At 43.3% G+C, this 8,017-nt stretch overlaps 1 pseudogene; it reads left to right on the top strand.

Moving 5' to 3' along the window:
• The first annotated feature begins 1,204 nt into the window (after positions 1–1,204).
• Positions 1,205–4,392, top strand: LOC119271151 (annotated as a pseudogene).
• Positions 4,393–8,017: the final 3,625 nt, after the last annotated feature.

Below are 8,017 nucleotides of genomic sequence, written 5' to 3'. Positions count from 1 at the left end.
CACGTGGAAAAAAATTGGGCACGTTTGGCGGATGCGAAGCGGAGACGTGCGACCGAGGGTCCCCTCCGGCCATACCGAAACCACCCCCTTTCACAGCAAGTACCTGAGCGGTTTGACAGATTGCACCCAACTTTTGCCAGCGCGTGTGGGGCTCCACCCGGGCACCCCACGGCCAAAATGAACAAAATCCGACAACGAACGCACGTTGCGTCACGTCCAGGCAGTATTTTCTGGGTTTTCGGCCCGGAAAATCGTAGAAAATCCATACGGACTCGAAACGGGATAAATTTTTGCGTGCGTGCCCTGCTAGGGCACAGTAGCACGTGGAAAAAAATTAGACCCGTTTGGCTAAGTTAAAAAAAGAGTCTATTTGATCAAGTTAATAAAATTGGGCACGTTTGGCTATGTTAAAAAAAATTGGTTAAGGTAAAAAAATTTGATACAGTTAAAAAAATGTGCCTGTTTTATTTAGTTAAAAAAATGAGGCCCTGCACCAAAAAAAAGCCGGCCGTCTCGCTAACCGACGCGCATGCGTGCATGGGGCCGTCCCACTAACAACGACGCCGCAATCAGCGCTCGGGCGACGTCGTTAGCCGACGTGCATGCAAATTTTCCTTCTACGTCAGCTCGTCTCGCCGCCGCCGCAATCTGCACGTGATGCCCGCGTACGACGCCCGTCGCCCCACACTCCAAAACAGCGCCGGTGCGGCCGCGCCGGCCTGCCCTGACCTGACCTGTCGCCCTCTATACGCTGCCGGTGCCTCTCCCACCGTCGCCCCACCATACAAATGTCGTCGGTGCGCCCGCGCCGGCTTGCGTCCCCTGACCCGTCGCCCTCTATACGCCGCCGGTGCCTCTCCCACCGTCGCCGTCGTGTAAGTTTTTTTCCAGTTTTTTATACGACGAGGGTCGTAGAAGTATGATGGTATGTGACAGAAATCTATTTGATGCAGTATGAATATCGACGGTGTGATTCCATGTTCTGTTCAAAAGTGGGTTAGCCTAGTTGACAAACTGTCACCCAGTCAGAAATTCAGGTTTTATGAAACGGATATGCAGGGCATGTTTAGAATACCATCGATAAAGATGCGTGATTTTTTGCTTCACTTTTTATTCCAAGGTTACAATCTGAGTAGCAAAAAATTCATGGTTGAAGAGAGTTCTGGAAGTACTGCTGGATGTAAAGCTCTTATTTCACTAAGGCCTGATGATGTGTACTCCATATTTGGTTGGAAAAACAATGGAGTGGATGTTTTTGGGTTTCTTAGTACTGAAGGAGAAAAAGCAACCAAAAAAATACCTGTTAGTTTTGTTAGCAAGAAAAATGGTAAGATCATGATTGATGATCTCATAGAAAAGATTGTGAAGAATAAGAGCACTGATGATGACTTTATTCGGATGACATTTCTAGTTCTCTTAGGAACTATAATTGCTCCAGTGTCTCATGAATACGTTCCGAAAAAATACTATGCCTTAGTGCAAAATATTAAGTTGATAAGGAAGTTCAACTGGAATGCATTCACTTCACGATTCTGTTTATCGGAGATTGGTAAGCTTCTGCAGGACGGCCATGTTAGGCAGTGGCCCCAGGGGAACCTCGCCCTTTTGCAAGTACGTTGTATTTACTAATTTCAACACTTTTGTTATAAAATGTCATGGAAGAACATGTAATTTAATTAGTTTATGTGTTTTGCAGTACCTATACTGGGAGAAGGTGCAACCAATCACCGGTCCAAAATATGATCCGTTGGCATTGTTGAGCCCGCTGATGAGGAACTAGACGGAAGATATGGCTGTGAGAAGAGACAAATACGACTATGAATATGGTCGTGGTGTTGGGATGGTAATCCTAGTAATCATGTTTTTTTACATTTATGAAATAAAGTAAAGTGTGCATATGGTTTGTACTCCCTCCGGTCCTTATTTCTTTGCGCATAACTTTCTTCATTTTTTTCCTGAATAGTCTGCGCATTCCTCTTTTATCTCCATGGTTTCCAACTATGCCCCGCATTAAGTGAGCCACTTTCCAACTAATTGCACGCAGAATTTACTCAATCTCCTCGTAACTATGCGCGCATGCGGAGCGGGATTTGAGGCAACAGCGCGCATGCGAGCCAGGAGACCCAATCGGTTGCATGGAAATAATAGCTACCCAGCGACGCGATACATGTAAACGCAAGGGCAAATTTGTCCAGAAAAAACAGACTGAGCCTTCCCTTGGTATGCGCGCTTGACCTTAGGCACAGAGAAAAAAGGACCGGAGGGAGTATGTATAATTCTCTTGTTGCACTTGTAGATTGATGACAGCATTACATAGGAGTATAGGCTGAAAAAAATTGCGGAAGAAGAAGCTCAAAAAACCAAGAAAGCTAGTAGCAAAAAATCTAACGTTACTGGAACGAGGAAAGAGGGCAGTACCTCGGAGGCTTCGAGCCAGAAGCCTACTATGGACCGGATTTTGAGTGAGATGAATGAGCTTCGGAAGGAAATGCTTCGTTTGCCAGAGTTATGCGCACAGGTAACACTTGAGCACGTCACTTTAATGTCCATCACTGAATTGAAGAACTAAGATGAAATGTTTTCTTGCAGAGGATGATTGAGAAACTGAACAAAACCGGTGTCTCCTACAAACCCAGTAACCTGGAAGAGGACAAAGAGAATCTATACGGAGGCATTAATGAGTCTTCAAACGATGGTGGACGTCCGAAAAAAGAGTTTGTATATCAAAAAGATGATTCAGACCGGTTCCGCACACCTTCCAAAATGAATTTGCAAAAGGATGATGACGGCGTTGATGTAACTTCTAGTGGAAACACACCTTTTTACTACACACCTGAGTAGTGCGATAGTTTCAAGGGTGATATGGATGATCCTATCCAAGTACCAGAAGTATCAGATGAAAAAGCTGCCACATCTTTAGAGACGGACGAAATCGCATCGCATGCGTTGCTTGGTTCTCAAGGAGTACAAGAGGAAGTGGAGGAGGTTACTGGCAGGCGCAAGCGCAAAGGATCACAACATGTCAAGTCTCCTTATATGGTCCCTAAACCGAACAAACGTGCAAAACGTTCTGCCAAAGGAAGTAAGTTTTTTGTGTTTCTAATTGTTATTGCATAATAATTATTTATGTATTTGCGTTTATAATTATTTGAGTTGTGCGTTACAGAATTGTTTCAAAATGGTGGTGTTAACAAATCTGGTGATGAGTATGATGTGGTGAAAGCGTCCATCAAGTACGTGCGCGCGCATGAGCATTCACAAAAACATGCCAAAACAGAAATTTTCAATGATGGCATGGAAGAAGGTCTCATTGTGCGGAGAGCTTGTCAGATTATTAACCATGAGTGGCTAAGTGGGGACGTAAGTTAATTTCATATATTGTTTTACAATTGATTCGGAAATACCATTGTTAAATCTAACACAATATTTATAGGTAATTAATGCATACTCATCATTTTTGGTCGACAAAGTTAATGATAATCGTTTCATGTTGACAACTTGGAGGATACATTGGTTGCTTCACATTAGATCCGGAAAGAAGACCGCCGGTAACGATTATGAAGCAGAGTCGCATAGTAATGGACCCGTGAACAGATGTGAGGACGAGTATTTCAAAAAATCAAAGGTAAGTTTGATTGTTAACACGGTACATACATACGATAGTATGTGATGATTGTGTTTTATGGTCCTTGTGATGCAGACTTACATTCCTCTAAACAAGCAAAATAATCACTGGATTACTGTCGTCATGCATAGCGGGAAGAGAGAGTTTCAGGTTTTTGACTCGTTGATGACCGAAAAACTTGACAGTGTTACTAGAGAACTCGTTGAGGACCTGGTAGGTTTAACTTTCAAATGTGCATTTGGTAACATTCGTTTTCTTTAGTACACTGAATGACATTCTTTCCACCATGTTTATTATATCTTTAGAGAAAACAACTAGCAGAAGATATCCAAGAAGCAAATGCAACCGGAATTGTGAATTATCCGGATGTTTCCAATTGGCCTATTAAAACGTATGACATGCCAAAACAACATGATGGGTGAGTTCTTACTCTGACACAATGTCGGTCTTGTATGTACAGTAGATATTTAATCTTCGTAAATTGTATGCACTAGGAATTCGTGTGGAATATTTCGCCTTCGATGCTTTCAATATTGGGATGGTGACAAATGAACAGGCTTATTTTCACAGGTACGCAAGTCATGTTTGGACTACGATGTACAATGAACATTGTGCTAACACCATTTTTTTTCAGAGCTCAATTGATGATTCGAGAGAGTTAATGATTGCACAACTTATCTTTTCGGAAAGAAACAAGCTTGATGAAGTGAAAAACAAAGTTATTCGGATATCAAAGAAGAAGAAATAGATGCGGCACGGAGGAGTTTTGCATGTGATTGGGTGGTACTGGAGGACTATATTTTCCAAACGCTTTGCACACTTGCTTATAAATTTTATGTAATAGACTCTGCTTCCGAATAGTTATATGTAATAGACTCGGCACTTTTCCAAATGTTTTTTATGTCCACATGATATTTTGTTTCATAAATATTATATAATCAGTCTTTTTTTTGTTTACATGATTTTTTTGTTGCCAAATAGTTATATGTAATCATGTAATCGTGTCGTCGTTAAGTTTTTGTACACTAAATTATGGCAGCACACTGCGTGTTACTTTGTTAGCAAAAATTTGATTTACAACACACTGGGTGTTAGTCTAGTTTAGAAAAGCGTAAAAAATATTTTACATAAAAAAATTGCCTGCCCGTCCACAGCGTGTCTTAGTAAGACCGTCGTTATCAAGCCCACCGGGCGATTACGAAAGGCGTTTCGGAGCACGCCGTGGAAACCAGGCCCAACAGGGCAGCATCGACGCGACACATCGATGGGTAGTAATCAGAGGAGTTCAATGTGCCGACGGGAGCTGAGTATATAAGCTGGTCGTCGTCCCCTTCGGCCGGCGAGGTGGGACTAAACTTGCGTCAGCCGCGGGGCGACGTGGACACAGCCACACGCGACGTGGGCCGGCCCAAAAAGGCAATGGACGGCGCGGTCTTCTCAACGGCTTGACGCGCCGTGGGCCGGCCCAGTTACCCCCGCTGAGACGCCGCGCCAGGGAAACTAACTAGTTTAGTCCCACCTCGCCGGCCGAAGGCGACGACGACCAGTTTATATACTCAGCTCCCGTCGGCACATTGAACTCCTCTGATTACTACCCCGTCGATGTGTCGCGTCGATGCTGCCCTGTTGGGCCTGGTTTCCACTACGTGCTCCGAAATGCCTGTTGTAGTCGCCCGTTGGGCTTGATAACGACGGGCTTACTAAGACACGCTGTGGAGACGGGCGGGCATTTTTTTTCATTTTTTTTCAACAATAGTTCGCAGAGTACTTCTCTTATTTTAATATATTTGACAGCCGACGGGACTGTAGTAAATACATGCAGAATTCATAATATAAACAATGAATAGTGAATATTTATATCAACAACAATGATGTCTCAACATAACAATTGTCACCACAGTAATTTTATTGTAGTGAACAGAAAATAACAAGTCTCAAATGACAACGGTCTTCTGTAGGCAATAATCTTGTTTCACACATATAAAATACTCAACACGAACATAAATTTAACAAATGTTTTTCATATAAATGGAAGAGGTAAAACACTTGCATCGTCTTCACTTGAGTCTTCAAGCCCAGCTACTGCATAGAATAAATAAAAAATTATGAGAATCAATGTACGGTAGATGAATCAACGGAACTAATATAAACAAAGCAAAAAGACGTACAGTTACGTACAAATGGAAGTAGTAAAACAGATGCACCGTCCTCACCTTCTGTGTTCAAGCCCAGTTGCTGCATACAAAAAAATATGAGAATCAATGCACCGTTAATGAAACAACAAAACTGACATAAGCAAATAATAGACATACTCTTCATTTTTGCTGCATGTGCTCCTGTTATGACCTGAGCCGCTGCATATGCTATATTTTCGTCCAGATTTCTCGTCAAATGCTTTAGGCCTCTTATTTTTTGTCACATCTGGGCCACCCTTACCGTGACCTTTACTGTTCTGCTTAGGTGCGCCCTTGGTGGAAACCTTTACTGGATCATGAACCAGAATATGATCTCGGTTAGGCTCAAATGGATTATTGTTCACGAAGCTTCGTTGAATATCATCTTCATTTCCCTGAATGTCCTTATTCACTATAATATCATCCAGAGCTGCCATCAACTTGTCGAATAAGAAAGGATTACTGCATGCGACATGACATGCTTCTGAAGATTTGATGGTCAACTCACTATATCTAGCTCTGTCCTCACCACTCGACCAACCCCACGCAAACAAATCGCTGGTGCGCTTCACGGGCAGTCCAGCTCGTGCTTTTTTTGAGAATCTTTGCAGGACACAACACTTGGGTATCACAGGTAAGTTCAGTGCATTCAAAACATGAATAATATGCTTGCAAGGAAGCCCTTTGCGAGTCATACTTCGACAACTGCACTTTATAGTTTCTGCCGAGTTACCTGGCGTATAGTCCACATTAAATCTGTGATCCCTGTTATTCTTCCACGCAACCACAAATCTCTGACTACCGGTCCCTGTCAGTCTATCAATTACCTCAAGCTCCTGTACCTTCTTCATATCTTGTTGCAACATATAAAAGTTTGCCTGCGTTAATGCTTTCGCAGCATACGACTCAATGGCCTGACACTCAGTCACTGTTACTGGAAGAGTCTGTGAGGCCGTGTAGTCATCATAAGCTTCATTCTCACGGAAGCAAACAATACAATTCTCGTAGTGTACAATCATGTCAACGATCGTCATACCATAGTCAAGATGAAGGTGCAGGCTGGAGTTCAGACTCTCACTCCTCTGATTACTGCGCATACCAAGGAAAAACCCACCAGACAAATATGATGCAGCCCAAAGCATCCTCTTCCTGTACATCCTATGGAGCCATGTTTTCGTTTTCTCTGTCTGCCATTTGCGCACAAACGCGGCCCATCTCTCCTCAAAAACCTTATGTGTAGTGGCATAGTACAATAATGCCCTAAACTCCTTCAATGACTTGTGGTTGAGATGTTTCTGCATATTCTTTTCAATATGCCATGAACATAGACGATGCCACACGTCAGAAAGCACCTTCCTAATAGCCCTTATCATCGCTGCATCTCCATCTGTAATTACAGATTTTGGCCTCTTCTGACAGTTAGCTTTCAAGAACGTGTTAAGCAACCAAACATATGTAGCCTCAGTCTCGTCTGAAACAATGGCGCAGGCGAATACCGTAGTGCAACGGTGGTTGTTCAGACCCACAAAAGGGATGAACGGCATTTCATACCTGTTCATCTTGTATGTGCTATTGAACACAACAACATCACCATAGTCTAGATAATCCCGGCGTGACTGCGAATCACACCAGAAGAGGTTTTGGAGCCTGCCTTCAGCGTCAACCGTGTGCTCAAAGAAGAAGTCTGGATCTCTGTCCTTTCTGGTCAACATGATTCCTACGGCAGTATCAGCATCACCTTGTGCAAGCAATTTCATCTTCTCCCTATAGCACATGTTATACAGCTTTGTCCTCTGAAATGGTGACTTTGCATACGACCCATACCTGCTAACGATGTTGTCAAAAAATGATATGTTTTCTTATCCCAGCTCTAGCCATAGCTAAGATCTCAGCTCTCTCAAATGCTTTGATCTGATTATGAGATCGGAGGAAAGGGACTTCGTCCGGTCGTGCAAGAGTGTGGCTGTGATCATCGGAGAAACTTCTGACATACCAAAGATTGAGCTTTTTATCAAGCTTAACTGTCAAATGGGCTTCGCATAAGAATCGACTCTCCGGTCTAAGCCTGCGGGTCCGACCTTCCATGGTACAGAACTTGGCCTGTCATTTTCCTGCGGCGGAACAGAGATACCTCCTCAAGCGCAGAGTCCTTGCGCGATCCTTTGAAAATTTTAGCGAGTCCTTCCTGATGCTGAACCCACGTTCTCTCGCGTGCTTG

The sequence above is a fragment of the Triticum dicoccoides genome, chromosome 3A (genome assembly GCF_002162155.2).
Source record: "Triticum dicoccoides isolate Atlit2015 ecotype Zavitan chromosome 3A, WEW_v2.0, whole genome shotgun sequence".
Classification (NCBI taxonomy): Eukaryota; Viridiplantae; Streptophyta; class Magnoliopsida; order Poales; family Poaceae; genus Triticum; species Triticum dicoccoides.
The sequence above is the reverse complement of the archived record's forward strand: the minus strand, read 5'-3'. Positions and strand labels throughout refer to the sequence as shown.